The sequence below is a fragment of the Acomys russatus genome, chromosome 27, assembly GCF_903995435.1.
Source record: "Acomys russatus chromosome 27, mAcoRus1.1, whole genome shotgun sequence".
Classification (NCBI taxonomy): Eukaryota; Metazoa; Chordata; class Mammalia; order Rodentia; family Muridae; genus Acomys; species Acomys russatus.
In genome coordinates this window covers 10,038,283-10,059,660 of record NC_067163.1, presented here as the reverse complement: position 1 = coordinate 10,059,660, position 21,378 = coordinate 10,038,283, and the positions used below count along the sequence as shown (strand labels likewise).

The 21,378-nt window shown below is 41.5% G+C and overlaps 1 protein-coding gene across 1 annotated transcript in view; it reads left to right on the top strand.

Moving 5' to 3' along the window:
* Positions 1 to 21,378, top strand: part of Csmd1 (CUB and Sushi multiple domains 1) — a 1,555,368-nt gene that overhangs the window by 1,350,199 nt on the left and 183,791 nt on the right. The gene's annotated exons all lie outside the window — the stretch shown is intronic.

The window sequence follows — 21,378 nt, the reverse complement described above, 5'->3', positions numbered from 1 at the left end:
AAACAGGGGTCTCTTCATCCAACACCAGGGCTTGCCAGGGGCACAGAACTCTGCATTTGTATGTGAGTGAGCAGTGAGCGGTATCTACTAGGCATGAGTTGAGTCCTGGAAAGGATGCATTGTAAAAAAGAAAAGATTTTTTTTCTTTGTTTTTTTTTTTTTCATTTAGGAGAAAGACTTCTATTCTCATGCATGGCTGTGTTCATAACCAAAGTCCCTATGACAAAAGACAAATGAGCCACAAGATAAAACATTCTTTGTCATCTTAGTATTTGTGTGAACTGGGAGCCGTTGTAAGTGAACACCCAAGGAAAGAGAGAAAAGCTTGCGTGGAAGCCTGCATGAGAGCAAAGTGTGTAACCAGATGGTAGTCAGTGATGAGTGCTGAGAGCCCTGCTGGGTTAGCCTTCTCCACTACTGTGTGCCTCCCTCTGCATATAGGAAAGACTTATAGCAGGAGAGTGATGTGACTCACCTTACAGGAGGAGGCTTATGTGCCTGCTTCAAGAGGTATCGAGGCAGATGTCACAGGGGTGCTCTTCTCAAATGCCAGAGGCTGCATTTTATGGTGTGTGTCCTCAATCCATCACTGTCAAGAGAACAGTTGGCTTGATGACTTGTATATGTCACCAGGTAGAGGTACTGGAAGGAAGAGGATGACTACAAAGCTTTCACCTGGGCAGTGACTATCTAGGCAGAAGTAGAAGGCAGATGCTGCAGATGTGGGGAAGTGGGGTCTGTGTCTGGGCTTTTCCCAAACCTGATGTTGGGTTTCCTGGCTTCCCCTTGAGTCTGCCAGCTGACAAGGGTTAGTTCTGCCTTGGTTTGCCACTCGCACATTACAAGCGTCCACATCCTTCCTCAGATTAAGGGTTGGCATCACTAATAGAACGACCTCTGGTGAGTTGTAACTTAGAGGCACATTCCCAAATTTGAACTCTGAGGTACATGGATAGTCTACCCACACTGCCCATCCCACTGAGATGACCTGCATCCTCAGACAGATGGAATTGATGTGGCAGTTCAACCTTTTAGAATCTTCCAAAGAGCACTAGGTAGAGGTGCTGTATAATTTGGTAACACACAAAGTCCACCAAAGATACTCTGCCAATAAACATGTGCCCACAAAATTTGTCCCTTGGCAAGTTGGTGGAGAGCTGTGTTTAGGGTTTGCATAAGGAAATTGGCTGAGGCCAAACTAATGCTTTAGGGAGCCATTGATAAAAATCAACATTATAGACTCCATAGTTCCTTACCTGGGTGTCATTGTGATTTGAGATGATAATTCACAACACTTTTCTTTCTTTCTTTCTTTCTTTCTTTCTTTCTTTCTTTCTTTCTTTCTTTCTCTCTCTCTTTCTTAGATAAGACCTCAAACATGACTTTTGAACTTCTGATCCTCCTGCCTCTACCTCCCAAGTGATTATTACAGGCATGAGTTTATGTAGTACTGGGGATAGAGGGCAGGACTTCATGCATGCTAGGCATGTACTGTACAAACAGAACCACATCCATGGCCTCTGGAGCCACGTCTTTGATAGAAGAAGGTGGGCGATGGAACCTATCTGAAGAAGCTTCCTCCTCGTGGCCATCCTAGCTTGGAAACAAAGTCCTTTAGTTCAGGGTTGTACCACTTTGGCTTTTGTTGTATAAAGTCATCCTTTGTTTTTGAGATGTACAGTCAGTTGGTAATTGCTACATTTTATTCAGAAAACAGGAGGGTCCACGGGGTAACAGGTAATGTGTCCCATCTTTTTCCTTCTCTATACACCAGGCTTTTACATTTTCAGCAAATGTGGTTTTCTACTTTTCGGGTCACCAAAATATTAAAGAGAAAGTGTAGAGTTCTCATACACTTCTGGCTCCTTGCTTCCTGGTGCACTGACTTCCCAACTTCCCATTTGTAGAGTTCCACTTTGTCAATCCATGAGGCCAGCTGACATGTCCCCAGTTCATGGCAGCATTTGCCTGTTCATTGTCAGAGGTTTAGACCAGGGAGTAAATACAGATGGCCACAATCACAGTGTCATATCACAAAGTAATCACTCCACTGCTGGCTGGAAATGTGCTCTCTGCTCCACCCCTGCTTGCCCTACCTCAGCCCCTGGACATCCCTGATCACCTCTCCAGCTTCAGTTTACCTTTCCCAAATGTGGCACCGCTGCAATCACACATCATATAGCCCTTTCCCATGGACTTCTTGCACTTTGCACCACACAGTTAAATTTCATCTTCATTTTGTCAAGTTCAGTTATCATACTTTAAGAGGTGACAGCAATCCATTATGGGAAAAGTTTTGGGTTTATGTTACGTATGCATCATGTGCCAAATGAAGAATGACTCAACAATTTCCGTGTTTGTGCTACTATGAACACAGAGGCTGCAAACTTCTATGTGCAGGGTTTGAATGGACATAAATGTTCAGTGCAGTTTGGTAAATACCACAGGACTCAAATCACATGGTCTGGGGGATTTAGCACTATGGCAAGCCTTCTCTCAATTTAAAAAAAAATGTTTCCAACATAAAAAGCATAATTTCTAACATCCATAATTTTTCTATATTCTTTCATGATTTGCTATATTCAAAGAATATAATCCAAAGATTTCCAAACATTACAGATACTTTTCCTCCCTCCATATCACAATTTAATACATTGCTAGGGATATGATGGTAAGAATACACCTGCATACATTTATACAGAAAAGAAACTTTATATATTCATTTCACAATGTTCCCAAGTATGTTATTATGCAACATGTGGAGTTATAGATAAGGACCGAGTGATTTAACATAGTCCTTACATATCCTTCTACTGTCCTATTTTAGTCAATAAACCTCCACATGTGTCATGGATGTGGAGAGAAGCTATGTCATCATTCTCTTTCATTTGTTTTGTTGCGGTCTCACTATGTAGCTCTGGTTAGCCTGGAACAAGCCATCTTCCTGCTTCTGCCTCTCTCTGCTGGGATGGAGTGCCCCCAGCGAACATCATGCTTTCTCTAGATGTCATCTTTAAGTCTGTAGAAAGGAAAAATCAGGATACAAAAGCATGGTATGGGCTGTGGCTTGGAAAAATTGGGCTCCTTTTTGGCCCGCAGTACGGGGAACATGACTCTCTGCCTCTGTGCTTGTGGCTTTGTTGGCTTAGAATGACAGAGAAAGTTGCCACTTTCAAGGCTTCATTTCTGAAAGAGAACAGTGTGGTTTCCAGGAACAGAGATAGCAGGGTAGGCAGGGTAGCTAGCATGGAAAGGCAGGGGTGGCACAAAGCACACCGAAGCAGTGTCCATAGACAGGGCAGAGCAGATATAGCACAAGAGAACAGCACACATAAAGGTGAACACAGGCACACATATACACACAAGAGCACAAACAACCAGTAGGGAGGTGGAAGAGGCATGGGAAATACAACAGATAAAGGCAAGGCTAACAGAGAGCCAGAACTCATTGGTGAGCAACAGTATATACCTAAGAGCCCAGGCATGGAATGAGAAGGGTGCTTCTACTACAGCCTTAGAAAATGATGTGGGTTGTGTGGGTAAGGTGACAACCTAGAAGCTGCCTCATTATGGGCCTGTAAAGGAAATAGTCAAAATGAAAAGGTGGCACTTAGAGGAAGGATAGTAGGCTACCAAGAAGAGACTTGATACCCTATGAGCATATACAGGGGGAGGAAGTCTTTCTCAGTCACAGTCATAGGGGAGGGGAGTAAGAGGGAAATGGGAGGGAAGGAGGAATGGGAGGATACAAGGGAGGGGATAACCATTGAGATGTAATATGAATAAATTAATAAAATTTTTTTAAAAAGAAAATAAATTAACACACACAAAAAAAAAACATAAAAACAAACCTTAATTGTAAGAAAAGACAGAGAGAAAGGACTTCAGAAATCTACAAAGCATGTAAAAGGACATCTGAGAGCTGCAATGCATAGTAAGAGGTAGGTCATAGACATAGATGCAGCCATGTTCCTTGCAGGGGCGGGGAAGGCAAAAACTTTCTGAAATCAGGTAGATTCTCCTTACTCTGTGGCCTGGCTGCAGAGAAGATCTCTAAATAAAACAGAAAAGCTGTTCAGACCAACAGTCACAAGCCACAGGCCAGAAACATACAACATGAGAAGACCAAGCTACATGACAGAATGACTCTTCTAAAAAACCTGAATTCCTCAGCTGCTAGGGACAAGGGTGCCAACACAAATCAAGTACCAGGTGCCAGTCTCAAAAAGCCTTCTGGAGACAAGATGCATTTAACTCACGGCCTGGAGAGTAAGGTCAGTAACAAAGGAAAAAAGTCATCAAAATATACAAGAGATTCAGAAGATGGATATAGAAGTCAGAAACCTGAAAGGAAATTCAATAACAACAACAACAACAGCAAAATTAATTTTAAAAATCAAACAGAATCTTTGGAACAAAAAATTCATTTGGCACAAGTAATAAACACTATGAAAAAGCGGTCAAGAAGGAAGAATACCAGGGTTGGTCTATATTCAACACTCATAAGAGTCAAATAAGTGAGTATGCCCCCAATGTCTAAGATCTCTGAGATATATATGATCGAGACATGAAACTTGAGAATCCATCGTCCAGAATGAGCTGAGATAAACACCAAAGTTGTAAAGAATCTACTCAATGAAATCCCCCAAATCTGGAGAAAGAATTTTATATCCAAATACCCCAAATAGGTATGGCAAGAGAAGAGCTTCTCCCTACTCCCCAAATTATAGTCAAGATATAAAAAGTACAAAGCAAAGAAACAACATTAAAAGTAACAGGAGAAAAATCAGCACCTCATCTACAAAAGTGGAAACATCAGATTAAAAACGTCAGCAACTCTCTAAACAAGGAAAGCATGGGATAATAGACTTCAAACCTTGACAGTAAGCAGCTGCCAACCAAGACTGCCATATCTATCAGAGAGAGCTTTTAAAACTGATAGAGAAATAAAGGGACTTAAAAACTATCATCAACTCCAGCAATTCACAGCCATCAAACCAGCACTGTGCAAGATGCGTAAAGAATGCTGTCCACAGAGGAAGGAGACAATCTCAATCATCGGAACATGGGAAAGGAGGCAATGTCATGAGCAGAATGTCTGGGTAAATGAGAGCCAGGGCAGAATCTATCATGTTCAACACAGTAATCTAGCAGAACCAGGAGAAGCTAAAAATCAAACAGTGATCTGACTGTGTTAGTCGAGTTCTCTAAATAAAACTGGTAGAATGAACTGGACACTAAAGACTAGCTTCCATGATATGTCCCAGATAGTCCAACAATGACTGTCTTGTGCTGGAGAGGCCAGCAAGGTTGGAGTTGCTCAAAATGTGAGTCAACTGTTTCAGTTTGGTACAGACAGCCCGGAGATTGATGAAGGGCATCATCTGGTCTCTGGTCTACCTTGGAAGCCCCAAAACCTGTTTCTAGTACCAGTGAAGGAATACAGCAGCAACAGGATACGTGAAGTTGCCAGAAGGAGGAAAGTCAATCAGGCAAAAAGCAATGGTTTTGCTGTTTTCTTCTAACTGGGCTGCTTCTAGAAGGTGCTAACCACACTTATAATGGCTCTTCCCTCCTGAAATAATCTAATCGAGAAAGTCCCTCATAGGAGTTCTGATGGGTCTACAATTGCTGTATCTTCTTGATGGATTGTTTCTTTGTTCCTTCTGAATAATTTTGATTTGGAATCAACTTTATCAGATGTCAGAAATAGCTGTAATGGCTTGTTGTTGGTTTCTGTTTACTTGAAAGCCTTCCCTCCATTGATTCTCATTCTGTGGATGTCTTCAACAGTGGCATATGTTTCTGGGAACAATAGATAGTGGACCTTGTTATTGAGTTGAAGTCTGATTCTTTTTATTGAGCCAAGGCCAAAAGAATAATCCATAAAGCCATGCAAGCACTGAAATGGTTCTTTGAAAAATAAGGCTGAAAATTTCCTCACAAAAATAATGATAAGAAAGACAGAAAAAAAAAATGAAAGTTAATACAAAATCAGAGTGGAAAATGAGGAGTTTGCTCCAGATTTCAAAGTCATCCAAAGAATCTCTGAGGAGCAGTTTGAGAATTTGTATTCAAGACACTGGATAATCTAGAGTAAATGAATGAATTTCTAGACACATAGGACTTACCTAAATTAATCCAAGGTGATAGAAAGAGCTGACACAGATGACTGTAAGTCAATGAGATTGAAATAGTAACAAAAAGTCTCCTCACAAAGAAAAGCCCAAGACCAGATGGATTCCTTGATGGTCTTCAAGAAGCCCTTACCCAGCAGCTGTGCTGAAGTGATATCTTTGTTCACTGTGTCCAGCAAAGATCTGATTATAGGCCAGACTTTACCATTGCCTTTTATATGAAGCATCTCCTCGGTCAGTTTTTATAAACATTGTTCTCTGTTCCCTTCTGACTGGCCAAATAAAGAACCGAACAGTCAAAGGCTGAGCAGGAGTGGATAAGATGGGATGAAGTGCTTAAGACCCAGAGAGAGGCTCTCAGGTGGAGACCAGAGAAAGTGAGAGAGTCCCCTCTGGAAAATAGACAGACACAGAGGTGTCAGGGTGAGACTAAGATGGCAGATAATGGGCCGCTTGGCTTGGAAGCAGGCCAGGCCAGAATTATTAGGTTAGAATAGCTGAATGTCTGCCCAGCTATAGTGTCTGAAGCTTTTAAACAAATATAAAGGTTTTAATATCATTCTGAGCTAGAGTGAGTATAGAAACCACTTGCATTCTATCATGCTCCCTTTGCTATTTCATAGAATAGAAAGAGAAGGACCGTAATCACCTGCTGGTTAGCGTGGTCCTAACACCACAACTGGGTAAGGCCATAACAACCACAACAAACAACAAAAAGGTAAGCTATTAACTAATGTACCTAAAGTACATAGCTATAAAACTTCTCAATGAAAGTCTTGCGAATTAAATTCAAGAACACATTAAGGTCATGTGCCACAACCAAACTGATTTCATTCCAAAGATGCAAGGATGGTTACACAACCACGAAGCAGTGAGTATGCTTCAGCACTTATGCACTCAAGGGAAGAAGCCTCATGATCATTTCAATCAGTGCAGAAAAGGCCTCTGATGAAGTTCAGTATCCCTTCCTGACAAAATGCTGAAGCAACTGGGAACAGAAAGAACAAACCCAATCATAAGAAAGGCTGAGTTTGACAGCATTGTACTGTGTGGGAGAAACGTACTGAAAGAGACAGGGCTGCCCACTCTCTCTATTCTTATTCACTAGAGTGTTCAATATCTTAGTTAAACAAGAAAATGGAAGGCACACAACTAGAAAATTAAGAATTCAAATTATGCATCATTGTTGGTAACAGAATCCTATTTTAAGAAATTCCAAACACTACAAACTGTCGTTACTGATAAACACTCACTAAAAACAACACAGAGGATCCATAGCTCTTCTGTGTACTAATACCCAGCTTTCCAAGAAAGAAATTAGAATAGAATCTCATTCACAATAACTTTAAAACTATCCATAAAACATGGGAAAATTAACCAAGAAGGTGAAAGACTTCTACAATGAAAACTTTAAGACAGCGCAGAAAGAAACTGGAGAACATACTGGAAGACAGGTAGACCTGTAATGGCCATGAATGGGCAGAATAACTATTGGGAGAATTGCTATGTACCTGAGGTGATCTGCACATTTATTGCATATTCCACCAAAATTCTAGTGACATTCTCCACAGAAATAGAAAAATCAATACTAAAATTAAAGTAGAAGAACAAGAGGCACCAAATAGCTAAAACAGTCCTTAGCAGAAAGAGCAGTGCTGGGGATAGCATAGTACCTGATCTCAAAACTATATTACAGAGGCATAGTAACAAAACAATATGATGCTAACATAAGAACAGACATGCCACCAAGTCTATAGAATAGTAAATAAGACCAGGAAATAAGCCCACACATCTGTAATCATTCAGTCTTTGACAATGGTGTCAAAATTTATACTGGAGAAAAAAATAGCCTATTCAACAAAGGGTTCTAAGAATATTGAACTTCTACATGTAGACCTGTACCTCTTAACCCAGATAGAAATCAACTCCAAATTCATCGAAGACCTTAGCTAAAATAAATGAGACAGTTAGAGGCAAATGTAACACTTCATAACAGAAGCATAGGCAAAGACTGACTGAACGTGACCCCAAAAGCATAAGAATTGATCCTGTGAATTGACAAATGGGATTATATGAATTTCAAAAGAGTTTGTATAGCAAAGAAACTGGGATGAAGAAACAGCCCTTAAAATAGGAATAAAGTCTTGGCCAACTACACATCAGAGGATTCATTTTAAGAATATATAAAAAACTACAATTGTTGTTTTCAAATCCAATCAAGAAATGAGCAAATGAACCAAAACAGCTCTCTAAGAAGATATACAAAGGCCAATACTTTAAAAATGTTCAATATCAAAAAGCAGGCAACTAAGTTCGTGTCCATCACTTCCTCCTGAGAGGACTGACTCGCCAAGCCACAGGGGGAATGGATGAACTAAGGCCTGATACAACTTGAAGACTTGGGGTGGGGGTGGGGCTCCCCTTTTTCGAGGAACAGGGGAGGGTGATGGGAGCGGGAAGGTGGACTGAGAGGAAAAGAAAGGAGACTAAGATGTAAAAGTGAAAAATAAATAATACATAAATATCATTAAAAATAAGTTTAACATTCCTCCTCTCAGGGGAATTCAAAATACAACCTCTCTGCGTTCCCATCTCACCTCAGTGAGAGTGGCGAATGTTGAAGGACTTCAGTCTGTCATGTGGCCACTCCATCTCCTACAGATGAGGGAGCTCGGCCTCCCTCAGACATCTCTACAGATCTCTTAGCAATATGTGGCCAGGAGCAGATTTAACGGCAAGGACTCAGCCCCCTGCACAGCCACCCTGGGCAGGTTTTCGGAAGTACTCGCCATGTCTCCTTGGCTCTGATTGCTGAAGAACATGTTCTGTTTTTTCATGCAGGTCACGTCCCTTTATTGGTCTTTCCTAGAATGTGGCTTCTTACAAGCTTGTTTTACTCATCAGTGCCTACTAGGTTGAGGTTAGTTGAAAACCAAGCAGAATTTTTTTCTTGTATAAACTTAACTCATTTTTAAATGAGCACATTATTATATTATTAATAATTTTAAACAATTATTAATCATCATTTTCACCGGCTTTAATCTAATGCTAAGGGTTAGAGCTCAGTTGGTGGGGTGCCTGCCTATTATTCACGGAGGCCTTGGTTAAAGCCTTCACAGCGTAGTGAACTGGGCATGGTGGTACCTGTGATTATAGCACCTGTAGGCAAAAGCATGAGGACCCAGGAGTTCAAGGCCATCCTTAGCTACCTAGTCAATTTGAGGGCAGCCTGAGTTACAAGAGACCTTATATCAAAATAAAATAGGATCAAATGGGATTGGATAGAATGGAATAAAAAAGTTAAATAAAGCAAAATACAAATGTTAAGCTGGGAGCACTACCTTAATAGCTGCTGCTGCTTCTTCAATGTGATTCAAGGCCCCAAAGGAAACAGAAGGAATCGCGCACTTCTTCACTTCATGGAAGACAAAATTTCCTCCTCAGGGAGATGAGCCACGGGTTCTAGGAAGATATAACCCATCAAATGTCCATTGTCCTGCCTGCTTAGCACAGCGTGTAAAATGGGGACATACTGAGAGAGCTGCAATTATGTTGACTGTAATCAGCCAAACACTTTCCATTACTGTGTAATTACCATTTAATCATGCATGAAACACAAGAAAACGGAGTTCATTGCCCAAAACTGACCTTCCCTCATGGGTTAAGTCAACTTGGACTGTTTCTCCAGTGCCTTACTAGAATCACCAGCTTTTGGACTCTGGGGAAAATGGTGGGAGTAGCTTTCCAAGATCTGACTCTGCCAGATCAATTTCTTGATAAGTAGCGGAAGTGGCTGAGGGGCTACGTGACTGGTCTCTCTAATTTACTTTATTGAAAGATAATTTAATAGCTGTGTTTTCATTTAAAAGTAATTGGTTGTTTACAACAAGGGGAGCCTTTGGCCCTGCTAATTGCTGAATGGGCTGGGGCTGTTTTGTGGGAGAGAAACCGTTAGGAACTGGAGGCTTGTGAGCTGAATTTCCAGGCAAAGACAGCCTGGGGCACATGCCTATACAATAACAGCACCTGTCTGCTTCCTCAGAACCTTCCAGAGTCTTGTAGAGGGCTGACCACACAGTAGTGCATCACTATTTGTGGACAAGTCATGACTAAAGAGAATTACATCATCCTCTTTGAAAATATTTTATTTTATGTGCATGCACCTGAGGGTAGGATTGTTGATCTCATGTATACAGGTGTCTGCATAGGTCAGAAGAGGGCATCAGATCCTTTGAGCTGAAGTTACTGGTGGCTATGAGCTGCCTTGGATACTCGAACCCAAGCCTAGATCCTCCCAAAGAACAGTCTTATCCTCTGAGTCTTCTGTCCAGTGTCATCTTTGATGTGCCAAGTTACATGGCCTGTAGAGTAGACGTGCCCACAATGTACACTGGGCGATGGAGACAATGAGGCTGCTGAAAATTTTTATCCTAATCTTGTGGGATGCTGAAGTCTTAGCTGTGCTTTTTTTTTTAATTGGCAGTGTTTATATCAAATATGACATGAAAAATGAGTTACTCCACAGCCCTCGCACCTTTGGTTGCACCGCTGTTACTCAGTGGTTCCCAACCTTCTTGTGACACACAGCCTGCAAGTCTTCTCTGGTACATCCCTGTCAACTAGACTCCTAAACAGCTTCCTTATGAACATTGATGCTGAGGTCTTCCCTTCTTGGGACACTCAACTGCACTTGTATTACTGTCCATCGCTATCCCTGCCTTACGCCTCCATTTTGATCCTTCACAGTGTCCATTCTCTCCCCTGCCCTGGAGATATGCATGTTCATCTCCTGTGAGGAATCATTGGGGGCTACTATCATGGCATCAATAACTTCTTCACCAATCTTAGACACAGATATACAAGAGGTATAGCTATAGTCCATGCCTGCTTTGTCAACTTGTAAGAGGCCAATAAACTAACTTCACGTAGGCATCGGCAGATATCTCAAATAGAACATGACCCACAATGGAGACTCTCCATACCGATGGCCTAGATTTCCAAAAAGAATAATAAGTTAGTCTCCATTACACAGCTACCTTATTCTAGTCTCCATCAGTTCATGGTAATAAGTCTACTCACATTGAGGTTGGCTTCAGGAAAGCTTGTTATTCTCAGGGAGCAAATCAAATCAAACCAATCCTGCTAGGGAGAGCCTCCAGATATAGTAGAATGTGAGCCCCCTCCCCACCCTCCCCCCACCCACCTGCTATGTTCTCTCAGAGTGGTAAGCCCAGGTTCTCTCTCCTCATTCTGTCCTCACTCACATGCTAGGTCCAGTTTCCTGGCCTTTGCGCCTGCACCATTCCCTCTGTGGAACTCCTTATTCCTCTGCCACTCAGCCACTCTTTCTGCCTGCTGCGGTGTGTACTTCCAAGTTGACCTTGCCTAGCACTCCTGTGAAACTTAAGAGCAATGGGAGGCTGCTTCCTATGAATTTCACTCTTCTCCTTTGGACGATCAGCACAACTATTCCTACAACTGTGGTTGATCCATCCTTCTGTTCTGAGACTATTGACCTGGCACCTGAACACTAGTGTTTACCACTTACCTCCTGCCTGACACATGATGGCATTTTGTCTTCACTTTTTTTTTTATCCCAGGTATTTTCTTGAACTAAATTATTCTTATTTCTTACTTTTCAGCTAGTGGTTCTGGTGATACTGTGGTTTTTCTAAGTGGGTGTTTTATGTCCTTTCTAGGTACCCATAGTCCTTAGATAGCTCTGATTACCAAAGAGCTGGTCCCTGCTTAATGAAATATATATGGAATTGCATCTCAAAGCAGCTTGAAGACATTTTTCCCAAAAATAATGCACATTCTCATTCAAACGGCTAAAAATCACTAGGGGTACAGGTCTGGGTCATGTGTTTGACAACATGGGGCATAGTTAAAAAGAACATGAGACACACATGTATTAGCAATTTCTTCACTAGTAGCAAAGAAATAGCATATGCACATGTACAGTAGCATGTACAGTATACACATAACTATTAGCATAATAAAACTCACTTGCATTTACTCTGAACTGGGTAAGAGCAGAGGAGTCTCAGATGTAGATGCATACTCCTTATAGTTCTATAGTTTTCTGACTAGGCCACTTCTTGTGGCTGGGCAGAGCTTCATTTGCCACAGCTCTGTAACCTCGAGTACATATACTGGGTTCCATTAGCATCTGTCTCCTAGGTAATTAGGCTAAATTAGGACTTAACACTTCTTTTACCGCTGCAGAGTTTTAGCAAGCCTGCCCACAAAGGTGAGGACACAAAGGCACTTTGGTGTGCTTCCTCCAAATGCTGGATTGAGATTATTTATTCTCCTTTCCGGAGGCACGCTGACTCCAGGCAAGCATTATGTGATAAACGATTCAGTCCTCGGATCTCAAATTAGATTTCCCCCTCTCTTCGGCCTCCCGCTTCACAACACTCAGTTCAAACAGACAACAGAGTGGTTCTCCTGACGCCTGCTTGGCAGGACAGCCACAACCCTGCAGTTCTGACTGCAAGGCGGGGGAAGCAGTGACTGCCTGAACACTGTGTTACCAGGGTTACTGGGTGGGCAGATAATGTTCACGTTGCTAGCAGGTGAGGAGATGGACCTCCTAACATCGTGAACCAAGCACCTGTTCCTAGTGACACATGGGCAGATTCCAGGATGCTTGCTGGCAGCCTTTAATGGTTTTCCCTTGTAGTCAGCCAGTCAATAGAAGCACTGCTATTACTTGAGGCTGGAAAGCTGAGAATCAACTGGTATAATCAGAGATGCAAATACATTTTTCAAGAGGGTCTTTGCAAGATGAGTTAACATTTCTAATTGTTTTTATTTTATTTGTTATGAGGAAGCTAGATAACTGAACAGAGGACCTTTTAATTCATGAATATGGAAATCTGTAATTTCAGGGCATTAAAAAAATTTAATATTAGCACTTCTATTGAACATAAAGCATTTTAAAATAAGCTTAAGTAGCATACAGTTTTTAAATACCAAACAGCTAAGGCATTTGCCTTTCTAAAAGGTTTTTTTTTTTTTTTTCTATGTGATAAAGTGAACATTGCTAAATTTTTATTGTCTCTGCATATTTATAGCTGCCTTTTTAAAAGACACTTGCTTGGGTTTATCATGGGAAGAGGGTTATCAGCAAAGCATGAAGAGTCACATCTATGATCATGGCACAGAGAACCCCACTTTGAAAAGAATCAACTGTTAATCTCTTGTGTCCCAGTATTTGACATGATCTAATGTGAACAGCTACATAGTATCCTATGTCGAAGAGATGACTATTTATTTATAAGAATAGAAAGATAATGACACACATGTCATTAGCCAATGCATTCCCTTTCCATGGCTTATCCTAAGTCTTAGGTTTGAGATAAAGGAAGAGTTAAAGTTATATTGTATAAATGATTGCATTAGAATATAACTATGGAACATTATTATGCAAGAAGAAAACTATAAAGACAGCTAATTACAAAAATTTAGTGACAGAATGACAGCTGAATTCCAAGGTAAAAATAGGTGTGTGGGGAGGGGAGGAGGAAAGAACAACCCAGCTTAACAGCTATATCAGTAACCTTATGGTATAGTATATTCTCTCTTAATTAATTCTGAAATATTTTGTGGGATTCCTACTGAGTTCTTACCTTTAATGAAATTTGTAGGACTATACTATGAAATCAAAGTGGTTGATTTATTTCTTGGAGTTTTCCTGTTGTAGAGCTTCATATACATATGTGTATGGTAGGTATACTGTACAGTGTATTTCACAGTCTGTAAGTACATATCAACAGGCAAGATCACAGAAGCAAATTTACAGGGCTGGAGCAATGGCTCAGCAGTCAAGAACCTTTGCTGTTCTCACAAAGGAGCAGAGTTCAGGTGCCAGCACCCATACCAGGAGGCTGACAATCTGTAACTCCAGTTCTAGAAGATCTAATACCCTTTTCTGACTTTCCTGGACAACCACCCACTCCTACATACACATATGAACATATACACCTATACATACATACATACAGACAGACAGACAGACAGACAGACAGACACACACACACACACACACACACATGCACACCCATACCCCCCACACATCCACACACACATACATCCATAAAAATACAAATAAATCTTAGAAAAAAAGAAAGACGATAATTTACCATGTGAATGTATCAGCCCAAAGAACTGGTAAGGACATGTCCTAAGCGTGTCTAGCACCATTCGTACCACTGTCCCTGTTCCTGTCGACACACGTATCTTAATAGTTGCCTCTCCTTTCACAAGCTAAACCCTTTCATGTTCCAGGATGCTGTGCACATCTGTCTAGGGAATCCTTGTCCTTTTACTTACTCATCTTGTCTTTCTTCCGTCTTAGAGCACCGGCCTCTTGGGTAATAGGAATTGTGTTAACTGGGATGGGCCTTTGTGTGGTTTGATGTTATTTAAATGCTTATTATCCAAAAGAGAGCAGCCACCATGACCTGCGGTGGGTGTTGCTGTCAGCCGTGTTTGTGCCTCTTCAAGTCTGTCAACAGTTACAGGAATTTTACATGAAATCACCAGTGCTGCTGCCACAAAAGAATATTCAGAAGTGCACAATCTGTGTGACAAGTTAGGGCAACTTTGAATTTTGAAATTAAAAATGAGGGTACGCATGATTTCCTCTAGTGAAAACAATATTCGATGCGGCAAAGCACATACTCATTGTGCTGAGCCAGGCCAGTCCCACTACACACACACACACACACACACACACACACACACACACACACACACACTTGAATACTGCCTGCACAACCATGCAAGTCTCATTATGTGACTAAGTATGCTTTTATTCTGAGGTAGTTTGAGACTCAGAGGCCTGTCCCTGTCCTTCGAAGTAGATCTTCTGACACCCCTCTCTGGCCTCTGTTAGCTGAAGAGCAACAGTGCTCTCTGGAGGGATCCCATTTTCTCAAGAAAACATTGAGAAGGAAGGTGAGGGGCTCACGCTTTCCCAGGGAGCTCAGCTATGGACTCCATGCCGAGGATAGGTAGGGCTAAGTGGGTCCCAAAGACACAGAGCTCCTCTGCTGAGTGCTGTCACAGCTGAAGGCTGAACATGCACCCATCTTCCGCTAAGACACTCAGCCTATGCCTGACCCTGGGTCTCCAATTTCACACTCCATGTGTGTGTACACAGCCCCCATTTGCCAAAAAAACATCACTTGTCCTTTCACCCCTGGGCTTCTGATGCTCACTTCCTCAGCAATCAGCACTCCGTAATCAATGATGCTGGCTTCCCTTGTGAGACACCAACCTGTGCTTCTCCAGAGAACACCTAGACATAACTTCCCATGTAAATTCTTGGGCCCATCAGCTACACATTCATCTCCTTTCTCCTATAAGTTGTTTGAACAAACAAATCTCTTTATGCTTTTGCAGACCTCTAGCCTGTTATGAAGAGCTAGTCTCCATGGAAACAAGCTGGTGCCTTCCCCAGGGCCATGGGTAGGATCTGACCTACATCTGTATACCAAAAAGGACAACTCTGAAGTTGCAGTAGTTCCAAGGTTGGATCAGCCTGACACATGCAGAGAGAAGGAGCTTGTCTTGATGAAAGATAGTAATGTGAATGGAACATATGTCTAGAGGCATGTACACACGTGTGTAATGTACATATGCATGCATACTTATACACACATATAGGCACACATATACACACATAGACATGCAAATGTATGTATATATACACACACACATATACACTCACACATATGTATACACATGTATACAATATGCATACATACTTTTATGTATATAACATGTACATATCCATGTATGTGCTCACACAGGCACATATGCACACATACAAATATATGTGTGTTTGTGCACACAGGCATATACATATATTCATATATCTATATACTGTACACACAAATATACACACAGTTCCACATATATCTATGTGCACACGTGTATATATACAGATGCACACATACATATAGACATATATGAGCACATAAATGCACACAGCAATATATGAACACAGGTATGTGTACATTTAATACATACATACATGCATATATCATGCATATATACACAAGTATTCACATAGATGCATGCACAAGCATGCACACATCCATGCATGCACATACACACATGTGAACACACATGCACATGTGTGCTCATAGAGAAAACAGTATTTTCTTCCATGGACCTGGCTCACAGCCCCCGTGCTGTACACTGCACACTACAGCCCATTCCTAACACAGTGGCCATCTCACTTATGAGAGATAACATTTTTTTCTTGGTACTCAGGTTGTAAACCGAACTTTATGTGTGTTTGCATGTGGTGTATATTGACAGAGCTTTATGTTTATGCAGATGTCAGAAGCATCACATCCCCTTAGTGGGGTCCCCAATAGTGCAGGCACATTAAGCAGGCTTCCACCTCCATTCCTCAGTAGCCTCTGGCTTGGCTCCTCCACCTTCCTAAGACACCAAAATTTGTGGGTGACTGAGCCCCTGACACATGTTGTAGTACCTGAAAATATTTGAGTATATTCATGTATTGCCTTTAAACCTTCCCTAGATACATACAATGCCTAATGGACTGAGATATTCGGTAAACAGTCATTGCACTGTGCTGTACATGTAGACATGGCAAGGGTCCATGTCCAACATAGGCACAATTTTCAAGTTCATGGGTACAGAAACCACGAATATGGAGGGCCCCCTATTCTATGAATTTAGTCAACAAATACATTTTAAATGATAATGTAAAAGCACATGTGGAGGACTTCATTCATTTAATAGGCAATAGCTTAAATTCTTAATATTTATTATAGTAAAACAGGAAAATTACCTTTCATAATTAATTATATTCCAGAAGTCCTCAGCAACAAATTGACCACCTAGTTACAGATTTCCCAAGGGAGAAATTGACCATTTAGTTGGACATTTACCAAGGGAGAGTTCTAGACAGTCACTGCTGAGAATCACCAGCAAAACGTCAGTTGTGCCGCAGTCACTTAGAACTTACTTGTGCAGTCATTGCTGAACGGCTTAGAACAGTTGTGGAATCTGTAGGGCAGCTAGTGTTGTGCCTTTTAGATAGACAGCAGTTGAGGAAAGGTCTCTATGGCTTGGAACATTCTGGCAGCCTTGGCAAGTCAGGAACCTGAACATCAGTCAGCTTAGGACTCACATTCCCAATGAGATTGTTGGGGGATGGGTAGCACCGAACGCTTCACTTCCTTTTCGATGGTGATGGTGAGCAGCTTGGAAGACTGAGGGTTTCCCCAGCCCCATCTGGAGCAAACCCTGCCCAGAACAATATCAGTGGCTGGGGGGATTTCAGACTCGTGAACAGTGAGGTATGTGGCCCTACCCGAGGAACAGCTCTCCTCAATTCAGAACTAGAAGAGAATAAAATGAAGCTTCCAACCTACACATTCCCTCCAGCATTGTTTAAAAGTGTTTCCTTTTGCCTTCCTCAAGTGCTCTTACTGCATTTTCAACCCAGTCTAGATAAACCAGGGAAGTTTTTGTTTTTATTTTACAATTCCAAAACTCTAAGAGTTGGGAGTTCATTTCAATCTGACTTAACCTCAGTGATGGGTCGACTGGTAATATCAAACAATCCTTCGAAGTGTGCAGCCAATAGGAGCATCCTCTTAGGCACAACTGGAGCCATCATACTGTTATTCGCCCTTTAGCTGGAAGTATTGAGAGCTATTGGACCCACTGAGCCTGTTTATTGTGCAAAATGGACTTCAAGAAAGTGTGACTTCCCAAAGCCTCAGATGTTAATGATCATTGTTATTATTGAAGATATTCTAAGGAACTGTTTGTTTTAGAAGTGAAAAGGATGCCTTCAATAATGTATCATACCTCTTTTTATTAAAGGATATTCAGGGGTCAGTGTGAGCCAGTATTTCACACACATGTCGTCTATGGTCTTTATTTTGGAAGAACTTTAATCATTTTGGGGTAGAAGGTTATGTTCTGTGGTTCTGGGAATTTAGAATATGCTGGTTTTAACAGTGGTAAAAGTGTCTCTCCTATAGGAAACTGCTAAACCTGCAGGCCTGCAGAGATATGCAGGGGCCTCTCCCAGAGGAAACTTGGACAGTGTTTGCTCCTCTTACTTGGACAGATTCTTTCAACATTTATGAAAGTGCTATTGTCTCCTTGATACAATCTGGAGCCACCTAGACAAAGAAAACCTCAATCTAGAAATTGTTCACACCAGATTGGCCTATGTGGCCAGCACTGTGACAGATTGTCTTGGTTGATGATTGGTGTGGGAGGGCTCGGCCCACTGAACAAAACCATCCCTAGGCAGGTGGCCCTGGCCTGGGTAAGAACCCTAACTGAGCATGCTCCTGAGGCCAAGCTAGTAAGCAGCACTGCATTGCTCAACTCTCTACTCTGAGTTCCTTCAAGGCTGATCTGTGACCTGGAAGTATACTGAAGTAATTATTTCTTCTCCTAAACTGATTTGGTTATAGTGTATATCATAGCAGCAGATACCGAAAAGACCATAATTGGTACTGGAAGTGGAGGATGGTGATCTGACCATGTCATTTTGTGGGAGGATTGTGGATGCATTTGGAACCTTGGGCTGGAAAAGCCAGTGAATACTCAAGGCTTAACGAGCTGCTATTGTTGAAGCTTGGAAGACAATATTGAGAGTAATGCAGACTGTGAAGACTGGGTTGGTGAAGTTTCAGAGGGACATAAATATAGTATTGGGACTTTTACTGTGATATTTTGGTTTAAGAATGTATGGTTTCTTTCTAGGTCTGGCTTACCTCACTTAGGATGTTTTGCTGTTGTTGACAGTGGCGGTTATGTTTCATTTTCTTCCTAGTTCCATCCATTTACGTTCAAATTTTATGATATGTTTTTTAAGAGCTGAGTAATAATTCATTGTGTAAATGTACCACATTTTCTTTATCCATTCTTCAGTTGAGGGACATCTACGTTGTTTCCAGTTTCTGGCTATTATGAATAAAGCTGCTATGAATATAGTTGAGCAAATGTCTTTGTGGTAGGATGGAGCATCCTTTAGATATGTGCCTAGGAGAGGTATAGCTGGGTCTTGAGGTAGATTGATTCACAATTTTCTGAGAAACTGCCACATTGATTTCCAAAGTGGTTGTACTGGCTTGCACTCCCACCAGCAATGAAGGAGGAGTGTTCCCCTTGGTCCATATCCTTGACAACATGAGTTGACACTTGTGTTTTTTTATCTTAGCCATTCTGAAAGGTGTAAGATGGAATCTCAGAGTTGTTTTTTATTTTCATTTTCTTAATTGCTAAGGATGTTGATCATGTCTTTTAGTATTAGTGTTTTTGTTTGTTTGGTCTGTTTTTTTTGATATTTTGGGGGGGTTGGTTTTTGGGTTTTTTTGGGGGGGCGTTGATATTTCATTGCTGAGAATTCTTTGTTTAGATCTGTCAGTTTTAATTGAATTATTTGGTTTCATTTGTTGATGTCTAGTTTCTTGAGTTCTTTATGTTTTGAATATTAGCACTCAGTCAAATATGGAGTGGTGAAAATCTTTTCCCATTCTGTACGCTGCTGTTTGTCCTTTTGATGGTGTCTTTAACCTTACAGAAGCTTTTCAGTTTTGTTAAGTACCATTTATTAATTGTCAATCTTAGCACCTGCACTACTGATGTTCTGTTCAGGAAGTTCTCTCCTGTGCCAATGCATTCAAGGCTATTTCTCACAGTTGTTCTATCAGGTTTAGTGTATCTGACTTTATGTTGAGATGTTGAGGTCTTTGATCCACTTGCACTTGGGTTTCATGCATTATGATAGATATGGACCTATTTATATTCTTCTACGTGCCAACATCCCATTAGATCGGCACCATATGTTGAACATGCTTTCTTTTATACATATTTTTGGCTGCTTTATCAAGAATCAGGTGTTCACAAGTGTGTGTTTGTACATCTGGGTCTTTGATTCAATTTTGTTGAATCAAACTATCTGTTTTTAGGCCAGTACCCTGTGGCTTTTATTACTACGTCTCTGTAGTACAACTTGAAATCGGGGATGGTGATACCTCCAGAAATTCTTTTATTGTACAGGATTACATTAACTATCATGAGTTTTTTGTTTCTTTGTTTTTTCCCATATGAAGTTGAGTGGTATGTACTCACTTATAAGTGGACAAAAGCTGTAAAGGAAAGGATAATCATGCTACAATCCACACACCCCAAAAAGCTAAGTAACAGGAGGATAAAGGGGGAGTGCCTAGATCTCCCTGGGAAGGGGAAATATAATATATTTCATGGGGGGACTGGGGATCTGTGGGAATGGAGAAAGAGGGATTGGTTAGGGTGGGGGTAGAAGAAAGTACTTGGAGAAACAACTGAAAATGGGGGCCGTTCCAGGGGTGAGGTAGAAACCTAGTGCAATGGAAACTCCCAGGAATCCATGAGGGTGACCCTAACAAAGACTCTTCGTAATGAGGGATATGGAGCCTGAATCAGTCACCTCCTGTAACTAAACAAGGATTTCAGTGAAGGTATTGCGACACTGATCCAGCCACAAAACCTTCAACCTTTGTCCTGCCTGCAAGATGTGCCGGGTAAATGTGGTGCAGAACTTGCGAGTGGTCAATCACTGACTGGATCAACTTGAGACCCATGCCACAAGAGGGAGCACATGTCTGACACTGTCTAGAGGACCAGAAACCAGAGTTCACATAGCCCAGAGACTTAGGATAGAACTAAACACGACCAGAAAAAAAGCCAATGCAGTGGTTTCTAATGATAAATCTGCTATGCTGCTAGTCCAGCGCCTAGCATAATTGTCATCTTAGAGACTTTAACCCAGAAAGAGATGGGATCAGATGCTGAGATCCACAGCAAACTATTAGGCAGGGCTCGGAAAATCCTGCAGAAAAATTCAAAAAAGGGTTGTAGGAGTCAGAGGTGTCACAGACAACACAAGAAGTCAGCCCACAGAATCAACTAAGCTCACATCACAGAGACTGAACCAAGAATCAGGGAGGCTGCATGGGTCTGTGCTACGTCCTCTCCACATATGGTATGGTTGGGCAGCTTGGTATTGTTGTAGGACTCATAACGGTGGAATCAGGGTCTGCCTCTGACTCTTTTGCAGGCTTTTTGGACCCTTTTCCTCCTAGTGGGTTGCCTTGTCCAGTTTTAATACAAGGAGCTGTGTCAAGTCTTATAGCTTGATATGTCATATATGGTTGATATCCCTGGGAGGACCAGGAAAGGAGAA